The 24149-nt window shown below is 38.5% G+C and overlaps 1 long non-coding RNA gene across 1 annotated transcript in view; it reads right to left on the reverse strand.

Annotated features, from left to right (window-relative positions):
- Positions 1-24149, reverse strand: part of LOC309861032 — a 165197-nt gene that overhangs the window by 135371 nt on the left and 5677 nt on the right. The gene's annotated exons all lie outside the window — the stretch shown is intronic.

The following is a 24149-nucleotide window of genomic DNA, read 5'->3' on the forward strand; positions in this document are numbered from 1 at the left end:
CTCCTGTTATATCAGCACATGTAATGTATATTCTATTTAAAATGGATGACTTGCTCTTCTAATGAAAATACGACCCAGTTGTCCCAGCTGCACATATTGGCTTAGAAAATGCCCTCTTCGTCTCCAGGCTCTATCTGTGGCTCTCTCGCCCATCCTTCAACGTCCATCTCAGTGTGGTGCCACCATAAAACCATGCTCGATTTATTCAAATAGATGTGGTATCTGACCTCGCGGTCAGTCTCTCTCTTAAGCTTTTTCCTCACTCTGCTTTGTAGTTCAGGGATTTATATTCTTGTTTTGTCAGAATGTAAATTTGCCAAAGGCATGAAATATCTTGTGTTCATTTTTGCCGTTGCTGGAATCCTGGCAATATATCTGTCACAATGGTAGATGTTCAATAAATATGTGGTAAGTGAGTTGACTTCACATTCCAATGTACTGAGCCAAAGAACAGCTCCAGGTGGAACCATGTCAAGAGCCAAAAGACTAAGATTCTGTTTCTGAGGGGGATATTTGACCTTCAGTTGGCCATTTAGCTGATTGTGATGATAATAGCATGTCTGCAGTGCCTGTGGTACAAGAGGTTCTTCTCAATCCCAGAATCTTACTGATGCTGAAACATTCAAGTTCCAGCTTTTAATCTCTGAATTTTTCCTAAATTGAATGAACCATCCTACTGATAAATGGGGGTATTGGTCCCTGACATCATTATTTCCTAACTAAACAATCATCCTTAAAGTGACATTCTTTCTATGTATATATGTATAATATATATATATAATATATAATTAAACATTATTTTATTTTTTAATATATTATTATAATTAATTAAAATTAAATATATAAATATATATAATATATAGTTAAATATTCTCATTCATTCAAGTTGGCTTATAATTAGCAAAGAGATTTATAAATATATATATAAGAGATTTTACATATATATATATTTATAAATCTCTTTGCTATATATTTATATTAAATCTCATATATATATCTTTGCTAATTATAAGCCAACTTGAATGAATCAGAATCCTCCAGTGATATATATATTTATATATATAAATATGTATATTTATATATGTGTCTGTGTATATATGTATATGTGTGTGTGTGTGTGTGTGTGTGTGTGTGTGTGTGTACCTTTGCTAATTATAAGCCAACTTGAATGAATCAGAATCCTCCAGTGGTAGTTTATGTTGATGAGCAGAATCCTCAGGTCATTTGAGAATTAAGTTGAAAAGACTCAGCAAAACAAAACCTCAGAAATGGAGGAGAAATGAATTTCTTTCTCACCTTTTAAAGGCATCCTTGAATGAAGATCTACTAAGGTCATCAGCCTTACCATCAACTCCTAGCGATCAGAATTAAATATGTTGCTATTGTAGGTAGATGGATAGACAAAGAAAAAACACTAAAATTGAAGCTAGTAATTTTGCTTCATTATAATTTTGCTTTAATTATAACTTTGATCTCTTTTTTTGTTTTCTACTTATTTACCTTTTTTCTCTTCAAAATGTATATAAAAATTATCATTTACTCATTAATTATTTCTTTCAACCAATCACTTAGTACCCATTAGGCAAGGTGCATTATGCCAGATCATGAATTTTCTGGCCTTGAGAGTTTACATCTAATAGCAGAAAAAAAAATTTTTTTTGTGAAGTGTGCTACAAAATAAAAATACAAGTGCTATAAAACTATAAAAAAGGTGTTTGGTCAAGTCATGGGCAATAGACTTAATTAATCTTAGCATTTAAAAAGGGGGGAGAAAAAGAATGAGTGTTGAGATTGTGGCTATATACATATCCATACACACAGGTACACACACACACACACACACACATATATAACTTACATTTCAAAATGAAAATCGAAATGTCCCAAGTCTTAGAGTTACCTGATAAAAGGATTCACACACAACTAGTAGGACAAAGGGAGGAACCAAAACTAAATTGCTTAGTGCTACTCGGTAATTGACCTCATCATGTCCTTGTGAATTCCTTATGATCTCTGCATTTTGGAATAATGACAGAAAAGGACAGGTAGTAAACATGACTAATAAAATACTGGTAATTTAACTCTTTTGCAATTAAACAGTGACTTTTGAGCTCTCTGATAATTCATAAATTTAGTGAACTGAAGGGATGAGGTTCAGAATGCTGCTTGCCAAATTAATTGTCTAGCCCATAAAGAGAACAGAGATTCTTAATCTAAGAGCCATGAACAAGTGTAAGAAAGTCCAAGAATCTCCTGAAATTGCATTCGTAATTCTTTTCTTGAGGATTTTTAAAATTTATTTATTTGACATAAAGGAAGACAGAGAGCAAGCACAAGCAGGAGGATTGGCAAAGAGAGAGGGAGAAACAACTGTGACCTAGCAGAGGGCCACATATAGGACTTGATCCCAGGACCCTGGGATTATGACCTGAGCCAAAGGCAGATGCTAAACCAATTGAGCCACGAGGTTCCTCTGTATTCATAATTCTCAGTATGTACTTTTTTGTAGAGAAGGTTTATAGCTTTGATTAGTTCCTCAAAGTAGCCTATAACTTAAATTATTATAATTACTATTACAAAGTACCCTTAACAGTCTTACATAAAGACACTCTCTTAATGAATGAGTTATAGTTGAATGAAGGCATTGTAGGAGAATTTTAAAATTTCATTATTCCAACAGAAGAATCTAGTGTTTGTAAGTATTGGTGGCTCAGTGGTGTGCTGGTGCTAGCTCAGACTGGCTTGCAAAAGTTTATTATTACATATTTAGGAATTTTGAGAGCCTGGTGTTATATGATCAGTAACCTGAAATCAGCCACAGTGGAATATTTACACCATAGAAATTGGCAAACATATTACCTCGGGGCTCTTTTTCCCCCCCAGAGAGCCATCTTATCAGCATACTACTAACCATCAATATACTGGCCATCTGCCATCTTGCTGTCATATACATGATTTGTTTGTAGAATAGATGCCCAATAACACCATTATAATTATAGACCACTTAAAGTTATGGTTAACTCATTGAAAAAAAAATTGTCAATTGTCAGATTTTGACCCAGAGGTGTGAGATAAAATAAGCTAAAGCATGCTAATTATAACATGAAAGCCTCATCAGCATTTTATAATTAACCTAGAATGGAGGAATTATCCTTGGATGCTGTCCATTAATATCAGTGCAGAAAACAGCAACAGCTCTCTCTACATGTTATCCTCCCTATACATCTGTTTTTAAATATCCCATAGGCCTCACTGTAAAAAGATGCAAGATTTCCAAATTCTCTCTACTTGGCTAAGGACCTCTTTTTTTTTTTTTTTTTTTTTTTTGAGAACATATGCAAGTAAGTGAAGCCACATCAGCTGGGGTGGGGGAAGGGCGGCTAGAGGGGCAGAGGGAGAGAGAGAATCTTAAGCAGGCTCTATACTGAACACACAGCCCCACGCAGGCAACCTCACAACACTTAGACCATGATCTGAGCTGAAATCAAAAGTTGGATACTTAACCAACTGAGCCACCCAGGGGCCCCCACCTCATTTTTAAAAATATGTAGAAGTGTATCATGTTAATATTATAAGGAAGCTTGAAGTCATACTAATTTATGTAAGCCAAACAAATCTGAACAATCTATTCCTTCCCTTTATTCATCCCCTTTAAATCATTAAATCACATTTGAACTCTACATTGGACACATGTATATGGTATACTTTGGAAACATTGTCTAGGTAATGGTAATATTTGGAAGCTTCAACTAATCTCTACATGGCCTAGAAGTTGTTATGTATACTTAAATGATACCATTGCCAGTGAAATATATACATTGTGAAAAATGTATACTGTGAATTTAGTAGGCTAGAATGGTTAGACTGAGCTGGTAAACAAAATACCATTTAAAAAGAAAAGCAATTCATTATTCTCAAAGACAAAAAATAATGAATGTTAAGGAGCCTATGTTAATGCATAAGTAAGAATGATTTGTAAGTATATAGGAATTTTGAAATTAGGTCTTAATCAGGCTTGAGCAAAACGTTTTTTTCAATGTTCACACCAACAGAAGGAATATATATTTTTTTATTTTTTATTTTTTTTTCAATGTAATAGTATTCATTGTTTTTGCACCCTACCCAGTGCTCCATGCAATCTGTGCCCTCCCTAATATCCACCACCTGGTTCCCCCAACCTCCTACCCCCCGCCCCTTCAAAACCCTCATATTGTTTTTCAGAGTCCAGAGTCTCTCATGGTTCACCTCCCCTTCCAATTTCCCTCAATTCCCTTCTCCTCTCCATCTCCCCTTGTCCTCCATGTTATTTGTTATGCTCCACAAATAAGTGAAACAATATGATGATAATTGACTCTCTCTGCTTGACTTATTTCACTCAGCATAATCTCTTCTAGTCCTGTCCGTGTTGCTACAGAAGTTGGGTATTCATCCTTTCTGATGGAGGCATAATACTCCATAGTGTATATGGACCACATCTTCCTTATCCATTCATCTGTTGAAGAGCATCTTGGTTCTTTCCACAGTTTGGTGACTGTGGCCATTGCTGCTATAAACATTGGGGTACAGATGGCCCTTCTTTTCACTACATCTGTATCTTTGGGGTAAATACCCAGTAGTGCAATTGCAGGGTCATAGGGAAGCTCTATTTTTAATTTCTTGAGGAATCTCCACACTGTTCTCCAAAGTGGCTGCACCAACTTTCATTCCTACCAACAGTGTAAGAGGGTTCCCCTTTCTCCACATCGTCCCCAACACATGTTGTTTCCTGTCTTGCTAATTTTGGCCGTTCTAACTGGTGTAAGGTGGTATCTCAATGTGGTTTTAATTTGAATCTCCCTGATGGCTAGTGATGATGAACATTTTTTCATGTGTCTGATAACCGTTTGTATGTCTTCATTGGAGAAGTGTCTGTTCATATCAGAAGGAATATCTTACCAAAATTCCATGCTTTCTTTCGTAAATTCTAAAAATTAAAAATTTTAATATTGATCCTAATAGCATCACCAATTCTTTAACAATAGAAACTCCAGGTTTTAGCTCGTGTGCACTATTATCTCACTAAGTTCTCACAGCTTCACTAGAGGGAATTAGCAACTCCCCGCTTTACAGCTGACAAAATAAGACCCGTCCTGTTTCACACTTGGGGAAATGGACAAGCAAGCTCAAAGTCTGAGTGAGACTCCGAATAGTATTTACATCTTATTGGTATATCTGCAGGTTAGCTGGGGCAAGTCCACACTGCTCAGGCTGGGGAATTCACAGGAAACACTGGGGCCACCTGCAGTATGTGTTCCCTGTGCTAAGCAAGTCACATGGCCAATCCCACAGCTGGAAGACCTGGAAGTACACTCCACTCACCATGACCCCACAGCCTGACTGAAGGTGAGATGTGTAATACTACCGGAGGTAATAGAGTATTGAGAATAAAGACACACAGCTAATGAATGGTGCAGTGAGTTGGAAGCTGGAACTATCTGACTCCAAAGTCTGAGCTCCTCCATTTTACTACATGGATTCTACATGGGTCTCTATCTCACTGACATCGCTTAACAAGCCTTCTGGTTTAATGCCATCCCCCAATATTACGTCTTCACTTACTGCCCACTAAATCATTAATACAGATTGGAGAGCAAACACACTAAAAGTACAAGGACATTAGAGCCAGATGGCCAGGTTCAAATCCTGGCTATACCATAATTAACTGTGTGACCTTGGACAAGTTACCTAACCTCTCTGTTGTTCCATTTTACCATCCATGTAACGGACATCATGGCAGTATGTATCTGTATCAGAGTGGTTACATGAGGATCAAATAAGTGAATGTACCATTTGTAATACTCTAGGGAGTGCAATACTAAGTGTTTGTGGGAAAATGATAAATATGGATGGAGGAATTTATCGCTTCACAAAGATCTATATTTTTTGATACCATTTCACTTTGTTGACAGTTTTTAGAGAATGTTACTCTCTCTGGCAGCATTCAAACGTAAGATGATTGCAATGAGTTCTGTACCAAGAAATGTGTCAGGAGTTTTCTTGTACTCTTTTCCACCAGATAAACAAGCTGCCCAAGATTCCATTGCCAACTGGTAGGATTTCATAAATAATGAAGGCAGGAATATGTATTAAAGATTGTTTTTCTGTTCCATGAAAGATTAATCAATATTATGATAGGGCAGTCAGCAAAGCCACAGGCTCCCAGGCTGCCAGGGACGCCCAAGCATATTAATTGTTTTAAAAGGCCTTTGGCATGTTTTCGTCTGGGGAATTAAATGTATGATTTGGGGCTCTCAGAATCAGGAGACAGAGGCTAAGGATCCAAGTAATGGGATCATTCTAGCATAGACATCAGGCTCAGAGAGGAACAAGGAGATGAGTCTCAGGGGTACTGGCAGTTACACTGTCTCTAGCACATGTAGAGATCAATGTTTAGCTATTTCCTGTGCCTGAAACTGAATATCAAATTTAGATCGTATATGACTATTTACTAAACATTTAAGACCGCGCGCCATGTGCTTGACATTTTCATCAAGTAAAGCTTGTAACAATCCCCATTTGACAAATGAGATCATTGAAGCTTGAGGAAATAACTGAGATGCCATTTATACAAATAAATACCTGAGAGGACTAGAGGTCAAGGCATGAAGTCTAACCTGGAACCTGTTCTTAATTGTTCCACGTGCTATATTCTGTCCACCTTCCCAGCAAATACCGTGTGTGTGTGTGTGTGTGTGTGTGTGTACACCAAGTAGCAGACATTGATCTAGATCTAAAAACACAGACAATAACAAGTATGTCCCTATTCTCAGTCTGTTGAATCCATGGATATTCAGATTCACCAGCTAAAAGGGAACTCATATTCATTCTTTCATTATGTATTCTTAACTCTGGCCCTGACTGAGTAGAGATGTGCAGCCTATTTTGAACGCCTATGTAAGTTAACAAAATTTATAGGAATTTAGAAAATGAAGAAGCCTTCAAGATCACCTAGCTAATGTGTCTTTCAGCTATCAATAATTACTGAGACTTTTTCAGCTATTGTACTAAGAATTTTACATTTATCATCTGATTTAACCTTCCCAAGAACTTTCCCAAAGATAGGCACTGTTATAATCCTCAATCCATAGAAGACAAATATATTGAAACAGGAAAGTTAAGTAACTTGCCCAAGGTCACACAGCTAAGAAATGTTGAAGATAAAAAAAAAAAAAAAAAAAAAGAAATGTTGAAGATGAGGTTTAACTTAGTTCTAAGTTAAGACCTCCAGCTCTTAGCTACAAATCTATATCACCAGCTTAAAGCACAAAAAGGAAAGGCGGCTTGTCCAAGATAAAACCATGAGTGGCAGGGTTGATAATTGGACTGATTTCTCCTGACTCCCATAGTGCTTCCTACATGTTGCTTCCTACTCCGTATCTCACTACATCTGAATGAATACAGAGAACTGACAATCTGAATAATTCAGATAATGAAGCACAATCTAAAAACAGTGTAATTCAGGAAGCCTGGGTGGCTCAGTTGGTTAAGCATCTGCCTTCCTCTCAGGTCAGGATCCCAAGGTTCTGGGACTGAGTCCCGCATTAGGCTCCTTGCTTGGCAGGGAGCCTGCTTCTCCCTCTGCCTGCCACTTCCCCTGTTTGTGCTTGCTTTCTCTCTCTCTATCTCTCTCTCTCTCTGATAAATAAATAAGTATTAAAAGAATAAAAACAGCATAATTCCTAAATGCATAATATTGGCCTTTGGGCCTCACTAATGAGGACTTCATCAATAATAGGTTTCTATCTACTTGATTAGCTATAAAATTAATTTACATTTCCTACATACAGACCAATTCTAGACAGGAAGATATAGTTTTAAAACATATCAAGGTTGGGGCATCTGAGTGGCTCAGCTGGTTAAGTGTCTGACTCTTGATTTTCAGCTGAGATCATGATTTCAGTGTCGTGAGATCAAGCCCCACATGATGCTCCATGCTCAGTGGAGAGTCTGCTTGAGATTCTCTCTCTCTTCCCCTCCCCCAACTTGTGCTCTCTCTGGAAAATAAATAAAATCTTAAAAGAAAATATCTAGATAAGTATTACATGGTTCATGCTGAGTAGAAAAAGAATTTTAAATCAAACTTTGACTAAAATTGAAGAAATGTCTTAGAATCTAGTCTTAATCTGTCCCCTGTGATTTTTATTTACTGAAGCTATCCCTGCACTGAGGTATAAAATAAAACAATAATTGCACCAGACACTAGTTTAAAATGGTGAGGAAGACTTTACGCAAGACCCTTGTAATAAGGGATACACTATTGCAATAGGGAAGGGAGATTGAACTCAACTCTAATAGAACAGGACCCAGAGGGGATTTATGGCCAGTGGTCAGGGTGAGGGCATGGATGCAAAATTCCTGAGAGGAACCTGGTTAGGTATCAAGAATCAGGGAGAGAACAGAACTTGATTGCATAAAGGACATAGGAAAATAACTTGATTGGATGTCAGTGGGAAGGAGGATGTTCTATAAATTGGTTTGGCAGGATACTTTGTTAAAATTAGAGTTGAACAGACCTAAGAGGGGGGGCCAAGGAGAGCCCTTATCACAAAGAAGACTCAAAGGAGCCCGGCTAAAGTTTGGTCAAGGAGAGACCCCCTCGTCAACGGTGCTTAGGAATCAAGAATGGCAGTAGAAGGAACCTGTGGCAAAAAGAGAAACTTCCCAAGCATTACATAGAACTGGGTCCTGGAATATGATGCTTAGGGATGTTGTGACTTGTCTGAAATTCTTGCTTCCATCCTCTTTTCCAGTCTTTTTTCCCAGAAGTCCTCCCCTGACCATCTTTTCTCTTATTATAAATTTCTCAGGACTTTTTTGAGTCAGGATTTTCCAGGGAAATAGAACGAGTAAGATGGGGACACCTGGGTGGCTCAGTTGGTTGAGCTGCTGCCTTCGGCTCAGGTCATGATCCTGGGGTCCTGGGATCGAGTCCCACATCAGGCTCCTTGCTCGGCAGGGAGCCTGCTTCGCTCGCTGCCTCTGCCTGCTTCTCTGCCTGCTTGTGTGTACTCTCTCTCTCTGGCAAATAAATAAAATCTTAAAAAAAAAAAAAAGAAGAACGAATAAGATGGACACAGACACACACTCACCCACGCACAGATTGAGAGAGAGAGATTTAACATAAGGAATTGCTTATGGAATTATGAAGACTGAGAAGACTAAGGCTCTGTGGTAAGCAAGCTGGAGACCCAAGAGAGCTGGTAGTGAGTTCCAGTCTGAGTCTGAAGGCCTGAGAACAAGGATAAGAAAGCCACAGCATAATATCCAGTCCAAGGGCTGAAGACCAGTGACCCAGCTCAGTCAAGTAGGTAAAATTCCCTCTTACTCAGCCTTTTTGATCTATTCACATCTTCAGTTGATGGGATGACGCCAACCCCCATTAGAGAGGGCAATTTGCTTTCCTCACTGCGTTCATTAAAATGGATCCCAAGGCTAATCTCATCCAGAAATACCCTCATAGACATACCCAGAATAATGTTTGGCCAGACGTTTGGGTTATTGCATGGCCGGTCAATTTGACGATGTAAATTTAGCCACCATAGGACTCATGAGCACTTCCACACAATCACCTCTGTGGTTCCTGGAAATTATTCTGTAGCAGTTTCATTTTTTTCTGTAGAATAGGTATGATTCATGCTTAGCCTAATAGTGTCCTCCCCCTGTCCCCCACCGACCCTTTTACATAGTCACTGGAAACACCTTATCTCTAGGTCTTAAATTTCTACCTCAAAAGATCACTTTTCTTTTAAATTACAAATGCTTATAAGTTATTAGTACCTGTATATTTGTTAAATTATATATTTTTTTTCTTGAGGGAAAAAAATCAAAGATATTACAGAAAAAGAAATAACTTTCGTATGTTAAACTACAGCTCTGCTTCAATCTGTGGCCCTCAAAGTCAGAGACACCTTTTATTGTCACAAACAGGGGGCTGTTCCTGCCATCTAGTGAGTAGAGGCCAGGAGTGATGTTGAACATTCTAGAATGTTCAAGACAGCTTCCTTCCAACAACAAAGAATTCCCAGACCCAAGATGTCTAGGGTGCTGAAGTTGAGAAACTCTTGTCTAAAGAAAAGAGACTTGGACCCCCTTAGAACAGAATTCGATCATTTTCTGGGAAACAATGTCCAAATGAGAAGGGATCTTAAAGGGTATACTCACACTGCCTCTTTCTGTTGACAATGAAACCACGATTCAGGATTTAAATGCCTCAGGTGCTACAGCTGGTCTGCACACAAGAAGGACTAGAACCCTATCTAGTGACACGAGGGTAAGACAGATGCAGGTCATGCCACCCATAAAATAAAAGCCTGATGAACTACTGAATGCTGTTGAGTCATTTTTCAAAAGAGAAATAATTTAAAATGTGACCTCTACCCGTGTGTTAGGCAGCCTATAAAACGGACCTCTACCATGATCCCTATCTTTTGGTCCTCATGTCCTATGTAGCCCACTCCTTTTGAGTGTGGGCTGAACTATACTGACTTGCTTCTAACAAAGAGATTATGACAGAAATGACTGGATGTCACTTCCAAGGGGAGGTTACAAAAAGACTCTGCCTCCTCTGTTGGGTGTGCCCTTCTTCCTCTCTCTTTGGATAGCTCTCTCTGGAGAAGCCAGCTGCCAGTGAGTTTGGAAGCAGATCCTATCCCAATCAAGCCTTGAAGGGACTGTAGGCCTATGGACACCCCGACTGCAGCCTCATGAGAAATTCTGAGCCAGGGGTGTCCCGCTGAGCTGTACATCAGATTCTTGACCCACAGAAACTGGGAGGTAATAAAGATGCATTATTTTGATACACTAAGTTTTGTAATAAATTGTTACATTACTCTTATTACAGTAACAATGTAAAAATCTTGAAATTGTTTAAAAGGGGGAGGATAATTCAAGTGTTAGGGTATCTTTATAACCCAGGAATTTTCAAATTTTGGTTTGAAAGTGAATTGAATTGAATTGAATTGAACCACCATTATAGAATTAACTCAAATGTCATTCAGTTTCTGGGTATATTTGTTGCTGATAAAACAATTTTAATCTGTATGTTTTTAACTCTCTCAGTATTACAGGAAAAAAGGAAATAAAATCTGTGTTTGCTCATAATTTCTATTGTGTATGTTTATATAGTAGAAGACACTGTCACAAAATAAAAGACATAAAACAACATCTAGTTGGTACTGTTTTCACTACATCTTATGTATTTGCAGAGGAAATACTGAAGACTCCCTGGAGATACTGAAAAAATACTTTACTACCCCCAAGTGGACACATATGTTATTTTTACAGAAATAAAATAGAAAATTGCCATGTTTTCCAACAACAACCAAAAAACCCTGCATGTGATGATTATACATGAGACTCAACATCTCAGAATTTATGGGGGCTTTAAAATTTATAATTTTGAAGTTTAAAAGCTTAGAACTGCTGAGATATTTGAATTCCCTCCACAACCTATTTTCCACTTGTACACTTTAGTTATGTAAGTTTGCTGCCTGCCAAGGCAGCTCATTCTCTTTGCAGACAGCTCCATTTTCGTTGTTCTAGGAAATCTTCATTTCCTTTATAAACAGTCTGAAAACCAAGTGAGCTCTCTCATGCTGTCTACACTAATTGAATGTTCTTAATAATTTCCAGAAAAGGAGATGCTATAACTTTCCAGAAAGCATATTCAAAGAACCCAGAGAACTGTATTTTAGGCTTTCTGAGTTGTTACCCTCAAAACTCCTCCTAATATTTTTCTTTTTTATTTTTTTTAATGAAAATGACTCAACTGTTTCTAACATACAGAGAACTACTATAGCTTTTAAGGCTTTCAAATTTTCCTAGGTCCAATTTGTTAGTCATATCTCTGAGAGTTCAGTTTGCCCAACCTTCAAACTACAAGTCTAGACCTACTGTCTACCTATGTCAGAACTTTCCCAATAAAATACTTGATTTTGGAGTAAAATTCAAGCTTAGTACCCCAGCCTTGAGTTTTACTGCAATCCTCTCTGCTGAGTTGGAGAGAGCTAGATATCAGCTTAGGGACTTTCCTTTTGCACCCACTAAAAAAAGTAAAAGAGAAATATAATTGCTATGCTTAAAAAAAAAAAAAAAGATAAAATGGATCATATAAAATACTCAATTAAAATCACAAAAGACAAATAAAAAGAAAAAAAAAGAATGGAAGCCAAACAGGAACAAAGAACAAAGACAAGAAATAGAAAACCATAGGAATATGGTAGATATCAACCCAACTGTACAGGGAGATTCAAGTCAAAAGCACATTGAGATACTACCTTATACCAGTTAGAATGACCAAAGTTAACAAGACAGTAAACAACATGTGTTGGAGAGGATGTGGAGAAAGGGGAACCCTCTTATACTGTTGGTGGGAATGCAAGTTGGTGCAGCCACTTTGGAAAACAGTGTGGAGATTCCTTAAGAAATTAAAAATAGAGCTTCCCTATGATCCTGCAATTGCACTACTGGGTATTTACCCCAAAGATACAGATGTAGTGAAAAGAAGGGCCATCTGTACCCCAATGTTTATAGCAGCAATGGCCACAGTCACCAAACTGTGGAAAGAACCAAGATGCCCTTCAATGGACAAATGGATAAGGAAGATGTGGCCCATATATACAATGGAGTATTATGCTTCCATCAGAAAGGATGAATACCCAAATTTTGTTATCAGCATGGATGGGACTGGAGGAGATTATGCTGAGTGAAATAAGTGAAGCAGAGAGAGTCAATTATCATATGCTTTCACTTACTTGTGGAGCATAACAAATAACACAGAGGACATGGGGAGATGAAGAGAAGGGAGTTGGGGGAAATTGGAGGTGGAGACGAACCATGAGAGACTGTGGACTCTGAGAAACAAACTGAAGGTTTTGGAGGGGAGTGGGGTCGGGGGGGTGGGTGAGCCTGGTGGTGTGTATTATGGAAGACATGTGTTGCATGGAGCACTGGATGTGGTACAGAAACAATGAATTCTGGAACACTGAAAAGAAATTAAAAAAATAATAATCACATTAATGTCAATCCTCTAAATGCAATTAAAAGACAGAGATTGTCAGAGTGTATGAAAAAACTTGACCCTACTGTATGTTTTCTACAAGAAACCCATGCTAAATGTAAAGACACATGTAAATTAAAAGAAAATGGATGGAGAAAAATATACCATGCTAACACCAATCAAATGAAAACAAAAATAACCATATTAATTTCAGACAGAACATACTTCAAGGTAAGGAAAATTATCAGGGATAAGGAAGGGGGAAGTATACTTGGGTTAATTATAAATTATATTGCAAATTATAGGGAAGCCACCTAAAAACTAATAAAGTTAAAAAAAAAAAGACCTCTTTTGTTTCTCTAGCCAATGTCAAGACAGTTGTTCCTCAAAATATGGAAGGAAAAATAAGAAAAAAACAGTGAGGGAGGCAAACCATAAGAGACTTTATTTTTTTTCCCTTCTCAAACTCTAATTTGCTTTACTTTTTTTTTTTACTTTTTCTTTTAACTTAAATTCAATTAATTAACATATGGTGTATTACTGGTTTCAGAGGTAGAGGTCAGTGATTCATCAGTCTTACAATACCTAGTGTTCATTATATCACGTGTCCTCCTTAATGTCCATCACCCAGTTACCCTATCTTCCCACCTCCCCTCCCTACAAGCAATCCTCAGTTGTTCTCTACAGTTAATTAAGAATCTCCAAGAGTTCTTTTTTTTTTTAAGATTTTATTTATACATTTGACAGAGAGAGAGAGATCACAAGTAGCAGAGAGGCAGAGAGAGAGAGGGAAGCAGGCTCCCCCACTGAGCAGAGAGCCCAATGCCGATGTCGGGCTCGAACCCTGAGATCATGACCAGAGCCGAAGGCAGAGGCTTAACCCACTGAGCCACCCAGGTGCCCCGTTGAATCTCCAAGAATTCTTATACCTACTAAAGTCTGAGGACTACTGGCTCAGGCCAACTTTCCTAGAACAACGGTCTATGAATTCTGCAAAATGCAAAAAGTATAAAAGAAAAGTTAGGGAAAATCAACAAATAACAGAAAGAGGACACACTAGAGCATCCTCTCACCATGCCAAGGCACTTTTCATTGTCCCCCCACCCCCGCCCCCAATGGCAAAGAAGGAAGAGTTACATGTAGGAAGGGGTTACATATCAAATGATTCAGAGTTCTGGAATATTGACTGGACCATTGTTATTATTGGACATAAACACTGTGCCTTAAAAGCATAAACATACAAACAAGATTCCACTCCTTCTACACTTCCATTTAAAAACTGGTGCTTCTGGGCAGGCATAGCTGTGATCATACTCTCTTCATTCCACCTCTTCCAAGCACATGAGTTAGGCTAGGTGCTGATCTGCAGACCCATCATATTGTTCCCCATCAATCCCCTTCAAGACCCTTTATCCATGAGCCTGACATGACATGGTAATGTCCCAAGATTTAAATCAGGGGAAGGAAGCACTTTATGTACCTTAAGCTGTAAATTGTTTCATCATGACCATTACAGGAGGCCCTGCATTGAGGTAGGATACTTGAGCAGCTACACTTTTCTGTGTAGATATTACAAAAAAGACACTCAATTTTTTCCTTGTAGATATTACTTGTCCAGGGACCGTATGTAAAGAAGTATCTTTCAGGCCAAAATTTGGGCATTTTTAGAAATCAAAACCATTACAACATCTTAATTCTCTTGAGATTTTATTCTTAAACCTACAAGGCACATTTTCTCCTTTAGAGACACACATTCATGTTGAAATATTAAAGGCTCTATAAAGTCCTGCTGTGAAGAGACTAACGTAGCGTTGTTCTGTTTAGGGTTACCATGCCTGTTGGTTCACTATATTCCACTGAGGTAATGTCACTGAAGGCACATTTTGAGAAATGTTAGTATAGATCAGAGGATGAGCAATCTTTTTCTGAAAAAAAAAGGGCCACATGGTAAATATTTTAGGTTTTTGAACTAAAAAAAAAATAGTTTAAACTCTTTTTCCCAACACTGTCATTCTAGCACTGAAGCAACCATTGACAATATGTAAATGGATTTGCTTGCCTGTGATCCAATAAAACTTTACTTACAAAAACAGTAAGCCAGATTTGGCCCTTGAGTCATTGTTTGCTGACCCCCAGTAAAGTCTAAAAGCAGTCAAAGGATTTATTATTATTATTATTATTATTATTATTATTATTGGCATCTTCTTCTAGGTCCACAACCTGACACTGGTTTTTTAAGGTGTTACTTCTTTCCTGAGGAGAAATATTAGAGGGAAAAAAATTTATTTTCATCTTAAACTAAATTAATTAGAGTTGTTTTTTTGATTCCTGTGCCACCCCCCCCCACCCCAGGGTCACAGCCAATGCTGCTAAGACAACGTTTATTGGTTTACAGCTCTTTTATATGATTCAAGCACAATTCACCTTGATCATTGCATATACAATTCAATAGAGCAATCAACATAATAAGCTATCAGTAAATAAGTTTTCTCCTTCAGCACTGTTAGACTACATTGCATCAAATCAACTAGCTTAAGGTCCAATCTGCATTTCTAGGCCTGCTCCCTGCTATGTGGCTTGTGCACTTCTGCAAGCTGCACTGCGCTGGGTAGGGCTGGTCTCTGACCTGGCCTTAGGACTGCAAGTACCCTGTCAGCTTGCCATCTGGTTACCACACTAACTAAAACATGAAAACATCACCATGTTTCCTTCTTTCTTCATATAATAATATATTTAAATAAGAAGAAAAGCTTATGTTGTATCCTAAGGTAGTTAATTTAATACTTGGGAGGCCTACAGTGACTATTTCTCTTTAATTTCTGATTCTTGGATAAGGATTTTGCCAAATCTATACTATATTAGGAATTAAGAATTTTAAACATTAAAACTTCATGGCCTGTATTCTGTGGAGTGTGAAAACATGCAATATTTTTCATCATGACAGTTTTAAGGTATACTTATCATATTAACTTTCTTTTTTTAAAATTTTATTTCTCAGTGTTCCAAAATTCATTGTTTCTGCACCACTCCCAGTGCTCCATGCAATACGTGCCCTCCTTAATACCCACCACCAGGCTCACCCAACCCCTCACACCCCTCCCCTCCAAAACCCTCAGTTTGTTTCTCAGAGTCCACAGTCTCTCATAGTTCATCTCCTCCTCCGATTTCCCCCAACTCACTTCTCCTCTGGTTTTAACTCTCTCTCTCTCTCTCTCCTACCCTCTTTCCTTCCCTCTCTTTTTCTCTCCCTCTCTCTCCCTTTCTTACTATCTATCTTCCTTTATTTTTCTTCAGTTAAGTGTTCTTGCCAGGACAACTGGCTTTCTGGAAAGTAAAACTCAAAAACACTGGGCAGAAAGTCAAAAAGAAAGAGTATCATGGCCAAGATAGGATGGCATAAGAAGGAACATTTCTACAAGGGACAAGAAAGCCTTTGCCTAGGACATAGCTGCAGTTTTCCCTTTATGCTTTCCTCTAGAACCTTTTCCATTTAGCAAGATGGACAGGCTGGTCCTTAGGGTCCCTTTCACCTCTGACCTATAGGAGATGTCTTTCTTCTTCCCAGGGACAGAGAGAGGAGGCAGAGAGAGAAGATGGTAGAGAGGAAAGGTCTTCTTAAATGGAAGACGTCAAGCTTCAACTTAAGATTAGAGTGAGTGACCAATAATTAAAATAAATCCATTCCCTTCTCTCTTTCCTTCTGAGAGTTGGTTTTGAATTTTGATGCATTAAATAATCATTTTTATGCAATGAGTACACTTCTCCTCCATTTATCTGCTCCACTTTTATAGTAAAATTCCATCACAGTGTATTCTCTGCCTCTACTTCTCATCTTCTATCTCTTCTTGCAATCACTCTGGTCAGGATTTTCTCTGCACTACTCCAGGCAAACCACATTTTTTAAGCTCTCCAATGACTCTGGTTGTCGATTATCAAGCGCCTTTTGCTCGACCTTTCCAAAGCATTGATTTATTTGGTCCTGCACCTTACGAAGCACTTTCTTCACTTGGCTCCCTGGATGCTATACTCACCCTCCAGCCATTTACCAAACATTTCTTCACTATCATTCTAATCCATGCCATATTCCTTTATCTGATCTACCAAACAGCTTCTTAACCAGTTTTCCTGGTTCCATTTTCCATCCCCAGAGACCATTCTCTACATAGAAGATGGAGTGATAGTTGATTAGATGCTTTAAAAAAGTCTTGATCTGTTCAAAATCTACTAACCCATGCCAACACCCTTAGAACAAAACCCAAATGACTACCCCAGCCTACCAGAAGCCCTGCAAGAAATGTGGTCCTAATCCCACTCCACCTGCATCAGGACAGTCTTCTAGCTCACTCCCATCTCATGGCCTTTGTGCTTGTGGTCCTCTCTGCCTATAGCATACTTCTCTCAGATGCTTTGATGGCTTCCACCTTCAATTCATGCAGTTCTCTATTCAAATATCACATTTCAGAAAAGCTTTCCCCGACCAACACTCCTTCTTTGTTGTCTATCTCCCTTATTCTGCCTTAATATTCTTCAAAATGCTTATCACATCTTAATAATGTCACGTATTTATTTGTTGGCTGGTCTGTCTGTCCCAGTAGAAAGTAAGTCTCATGAGGGCAGGGACTCTTTGTTATTTACTACTCCATCCCCAGAACATAGAACACTGCCCAGAACATTCAGTACATACGTGTTAAATGGGCTGGGCATTGGGATAGCAACCACTTATAAGACCCAATACTTAGCTTTAATAAGGTTCTAAAATCTAATTCAAAGTACGGAAGAGGAAATAATGGAGAGTCATGCATATGATTGCAGATATAAGTCAGGGTATATGCTATTTAAAAAAAGAAAGAAGTAACGTTTTTTGAGAGCATGGTTAAGTTAGAAATTACCCCTGAGTAGGCAAAGGCTTTACAGAGCACATGCCATTAAGCTGAACATTAGAGAATGCATAGTATTTTGTTCAAAAGAAGAAGGAAGAACAGCATGAAAAATGCTAGGGAGGTGTCAAAAAAAAAAAAAAAAGCATGTTCATTCATTCACTTAATAAACATGTATTGATTTTCTATGATGAGCCTGCTAGGCATTGTTCTAAAAGCTAGAGATGCAGTAATTAATGAAACAGAAAGAATACAAATTATAGCCTCCAAAAGTTTATGTTGTGGTGGGAAGAGTTAGTCAATAGTCAAATAGGCAAAGAAATATACCAAACAATTTCAGACCATAAAATAAGCAATGTCATAACACTTTGGGGGATGGGATAAAGGGCTTAAGAGGATTGTGCAAGAGGTAGAGGCACTGCTGGGAATGAACATCTTGCAGAAGTTCTCTCAAGGAAGTCCTGGGAACTAAAGAATGAGAAGACAACTCTGCCTAATACTCCATAGTGTTTATGGACCACATCTTCAACTTTTGTAGCAACATGGACAGGACTGGAATAGATTATGCTGAGTGAAATAAGCAGAGAGAGTCAATTATCATATGGTTTCACTTATTTGTGGAGCATAACAAATAGCATGAAGGACATGGGGAGTTAGAGAGGAGAAAAGAGTTGGGGGAAATTGGAAGGGGAGGTGAACCATGACAAACTATGGACTCTAAAAAACAATCTGAGGGGTTTGAATTGGCGGGTGGGTGGGAGGTTGGGGTACCAGGTGGTGGGTATTATAGAGGGCATGGATTGCATGGAGCACTGGGTGTGGTGCAAAAAAATAATGAGTACTGTTATGCCGAAAATAAATTTTAAAAAATTAAAAATAATAATAATAATAAGAAGAAGAAGACAGCTCTGTACAGAGATGAAGAAAAGCCATACCAACCCAAGGGCACATTGGTATGCTTGTTGACCATTTCTGGTTCTCCACTTCCCAGGATTGCACTCCTTTGTTCTTAAGTTAGGTGGGGACTTGTGATTCATTCTAATCTCTAAATTGTGAGAGAGATAATGTGTATCACTTAATTACTGACAGAAGGTGTGCTAGAGTTATGTTTTCCCTGTGGAACAACTAACAATTATTGGTAGGAAGGGTCATTGCTTTGTTATTCTGTCCTTAAGTGGACAGCAAGAAGTAGAGCCCCTCTGCTGATCCACAATGAACAGATAATAACATTTATGTACTTTTTTTGTGTGTAGACATATGTTTTCATTTCTCTTGGGTAGATATCTAGGAATAGAACTGCTCAGTCATATGGTAGCTCAATGTTTAACATTTTAAGAACCTTCCAAACTTTTCCAAAGTGACTATATCACTTTATGTTCCCACCAGCAGTGGGTAACAATTTCACTTGTTATTGTCTGTCTTATTCATACTCACTGGAATGGGTATGCAGTGGTATGTCAGTGTGGCTTTGACTTGCATATCCATAATGACTAATGACCACATGATTTAATTGGCCCTGGGCAGGAATGTATGCAAGAAGACTATTGAAGAGCCTCCTTCAAAAGTCCAGATGATAAATGATGGACAAGGTGGTAATAATGAAGAGGGTATGAACTGTAAACAGCCATATGGCACAAAAAAACAAACACTGCGCTAAGAAACTTGACTAAACTTCAGCCTATTCCAGGCCACATCTCTAAAGGTGACCCTAGCCATAGCGCTGAGTCTTTGCTTAAAAAAAAAAAAAAAAAAAAAAAAAAAAAATGCTGCCAAACCACAAAATGTGCATTGGTCCAAATCACACTGCCAAATCATTTTGGGTAATTCTCCACTTACACCTTTCTGTAATTTTCCATTACCCCAGCCCCCAGTCCCTTTTTGTTCCCTCCTTTTCACTTCCTCATAGTCCCTTGTTGTTCCCTCTCTGCCTTCCCTTTAAAAAATCTGTTACCTTTGTGGCGCCTGGGTGGCTCAGTAGGTTGAGCTGCTGCCTTCGGCTCAGGTCATGGTCTCAGAGTCCTGGGATCGAGTCCCGCAATGGGCTCTCTGCTCAGCAGGGAGCCTGCTTCCTCCTCTCTCTCTGCCTGCCTCTCTGCCTGCTTGTGATCTCTCTCTGTTGAATAAATAAATAAAATTAAAAAAAAATCTGTTACCTTTGTCTTAATTGGAGTTGGGCTCAGTTTACACTAGAGTCTTGGTCCCCTATTGAATAAAACCTGAGTGAAATCTGTCTTGCCACCTTTAGTAAGTTTTTGGTGCTGTTGCTCTTTGACCAGAGAAAGAAGGTATTTTTCAGAAACATGATGAAGGATAGTAAGTCAGGAATGAAAGGAAGGAATAGATCAAGGCTGACTCCTGGGGTTGGGGCCTGAGTGGGCTCTGAGTGGGCTTGGGTGGGTGAGGATGTCTTATAATGATACGAGAAAGTCCTGGAGGGGCATGGAAAGAGAGGAAGGAAAAATTCAAAAACTCCGTTTTGAAAATATTAATTTGACATGCCTATCACACACTCAATTATAAATAGTAAAGAGTCAGATGGATATATAAATCTGGACCACAGAAAAGAATACAGAATGCAGATAAAGATTTGGGAGTCATCTTCATCCATTCGATGCTGAAAGCCGTGGAGTGGATAAGTTCACTGTAGGAGAATGTGTAGACAGAGAATGATCCAGGACCAATCAGTAGAGAACTCTTAACAATTAAAGGTAGAATTGAAACATAAACAAATAAATAAATAAATAAAGGAGAATATATAAAGGGTCAAGAAAAATATTATGAGAGCGTGATATCCTAGACACCAAGAGAAGAGTTTCATGAAGGGGAGACTGGCTACAGTAAATGGTGAATAAGAAGTTCAGAGAAGCTTCCATTAGTTTTGGCAACATGGTCATCATAGACAAGAATGGTAAAAGCCAGATTAGAGTGGATGAAGAAATCGTGTCAAAGAAGGACTCAGATCCAGTGAGTACAAACCAATTTTTCAAGATTTACTGATAAAGAAGAGAGAGAGATGATGGTGGAAGAAATAGAATTTGGATCATGAGAGGGTAATGTGAAATGTGAGAAACTAGTGTATGTGTATGCAATGTGAGTGATATTGGAAAAAGGAAGAAACTGTGATGCAGGGATGGGTAACTACCTAAGAAATGTGTTTGAGGGAGTTGGAGGAGCTGGGACAGAGAGCACAGGAGACTGACCCTTGGACAAAAGCAGTGAAAGGACAGAAGATAGAGAATTGCGATCCAGAGAAAGCTATGTTCTGGATTTGATATGAGAGTTCCCTCTGTTTCTATTTTTCAGGCAAAGTTGTTAGATAAGAATGAGAGCACAGGTGTTGTAAGATGCCTGAAGGAGTGAAATATAAAAGGATTTTCTCAGAGAGGAGAAAACAGAGTCATCAGGATGGATGCCTGGATGCCAAGATGCCTAGAATTCTAGGCAGTGTGATTGCCCTTTGAAATTTGTAGTCTTAAATTTTTAAACTGCAATGGATCCGTCACTATACTGTGCTCTTTTCCATTTAGGTGCAGATGTTTATCAGTTTAGGTACAGATACAGACAAGGTAAATAATTAGATTCAATATGCATTGGGTTTAGCCACACAAACACATTGCAGGGGTTGGTGAGGCAAGGATACTGAGGGTTTTTACAAGGCAATGATTACCACGACGGACAAGAAAATCTGAACTGGGTAAAGAGACAAATAGCATTAGAGCATAAGAGACAAAATGATGTCAAATTGGAGACCCAGGTGGTGTCTAGATATTGCCGGGAGAATCAGATGATATGTCAGAAGCACAAAATCTGGTGATTAGAAAGATATTTGGAATGACAATTTCAGAAGTGGTACAGCTACAGATGATAACAAGGTCTAGGATGAGGTGAGACAGAAGACAAGAACACTTGTGGAGATCAAGGTGACCAATGGGTTATCTTCTTAGACATTAAAGTCCCCAGATATTCTGATAGGCAGATAATTTTTGCAATTTCTTCCCACTGAATTTAAATGTGGGAGGCTATTAGTCTAGAAACATTCATTATTAAAGGCCAAAATCTTGGGTTACAGGTATTATCAAAATCTGTAAAAAGCTGCCCCAAACATTATTGGAATCTATGAGAATGGCACTCTGGAATTGCTACTGTACGAGTCGTGAAGCTGTATACAACAGCCCTGTAGACACACTTAGCCTGACGAATGGTCTAGTCCAGTTGTTGTTAACCTGGGATGATTTTTTCCCCTTTTCTTCCCCAGGAGACAGTTGGCAATGTTTTTTCCTTGTGCCATAACTTGGTGTGTGTGTGCAGGGGAGAATGGCTACTGGCATTTAGTAGGTAGAGGCCAAGAATGCTGCTACGCATCCTATGGACAGGGCCGCTCCCTAAAACAAAGAGTTATCAGGCCCCAACGTTGAGAAACACTGGTTTAGTTCTGGAAGCTATTTCGGGGCATTACCTGGATTTTGCTTCTACTGGTCAAATACATTGCTCAGATAGATATAAAAGACAACAGTGTGTGTGTAGGGGGGGGTTATTACATCATGGGGTCCATGCAGATTCTTATCAAGTGGGCCATGCTCTGACCCCTCTTCCTATCCCCACCTGTATTTCTGATGCAACTTGTTTTCATTCTTCACTGGAGCTAGAGAAAACATCTGTAATCACTAAGTCATTCAATTAATTACCTGATGCATAAAATTAAGGTAATTAAAAAGGAAGAATTAGGTCAATCCTTCTCAATTGGCTACACTCTACTTATCCTATAAGCTGTTAGTCTAATTGCAGAGCCTCCACGGACTCTGAGAAATGCCCCAGAGGTATTTCTTGTCTTCTCTCAGACATTTGCAATTTGCCAAAGGGCTTGCAATGGGAGTTCTATGTTAAGTATCCAATACCTAGGGGGCAAGTTCTGAATAATGTGCTACTTGTCCTAAAATCTTTACTTGAAGTTTTGTGCCACAGTAGGTATTTATTTCAGAGACCAGTTACCCATTCCAGCTTTGCCACTAAATTCACAGTATTATCCTGGAGAGGTCACTTTCTTTCTCTGGATTCAATTCACTGCCTGTAGCTTAAAGAAAAGAGAGAAATTGGGTTCTGCCCAAAGCGCAGTATTATGAATCTCAGATTCATTTTGAAAGGTGCCAAAGGATTTAACAATGAAACTAACAGGTCTGATATGGTTTATGGTCCCTTGGGACATAATCATCAGTAAGGGAAAGACGGATACTAAACATATAACAATAAAATATGATGCGTGCATATAGCAGAAAGGCCTACTGTCACGGTCTTGGTACTCCACGTGTGGTTCTTGGACTAGCTTTATTACCATCCCCTGAAAAACTTGTTAGGCAAGAACCAAGGTCCCCACCACAGACTTATTGAATCAGAATCTGCATTAGAGAAAGATCCCCCCCAAGTGACTCATAGGCGCATTCAAGTTTGAGAAGGGCTGTCAGGAGCATCTCTCTGCACTTTTAATACGCAGGTGGGAATAAGTTTGAAAAGACTGGCTAGGGCCAGGGTAAGCAGTTTACATAGGCTTCCCCTTTATAAACATTTGAAGATAAGATAAAGAATTTAAGGGAAGGGAATACTTTATCAAAGCTGAGATTTATGAAGATTCACTTGTTTATGTGTAGAACAGATTGTTGAAAGTAAACTAGAAAAAAGGTAGACAGTTACTCAGCTATTGCAAAAGCATGATACTATTTCCTAATAGTATCGTGACAATAAAATGAAGAGAAATTAATGAATAAAATGTAATTCTGTTTTTGTATTTCAATGGCATATTTACAAAACCCACAAGATTTTCAAGATTTTTTCATAACATCTTATGATGTTAGAGTTTGTTTTCAGCTTCTGAGACTTAAAATCAGCAGAGTGCTCTTAAGTCTCTTTCCAAAGTGCTAGGGGTGAGAATTTTAAAGGGTAAGAGTACGTAAAGTAATATATACATTTCACCTATACAAGTAAAACCTGTCATCAGCCACTTATGGACATGGATATTTTATCACCCATGGGTTTCTCTCCATTGCAAAAATGATCAAGTTAGAAAAATAAATAAATAAACCCAAGAATTGGGCAACATGAATAAATGGATTAAAAAAATATAGGAAAGTCATGTCTGCTTTCTGGAAGGGGGTGTTTCCCCACAGCCACAAGCAGTTCTCAAGGCTTTATAATCCAACTGTATTCACTGGGAAATAGCAGCAGATCCCATAGGTTAAATCCCA

The sequence above is a fragment of the Mustela nivalis genome (genome assembly GCF_964662115.1).
Source record: "Mustela nivalis genome assembly, chromosome: 3".
NCBI lineage: Eukaryota > Metazoa > Chordata > Mammalia > Carnivora > Mustelidae > Mustela > Mustela nivalis.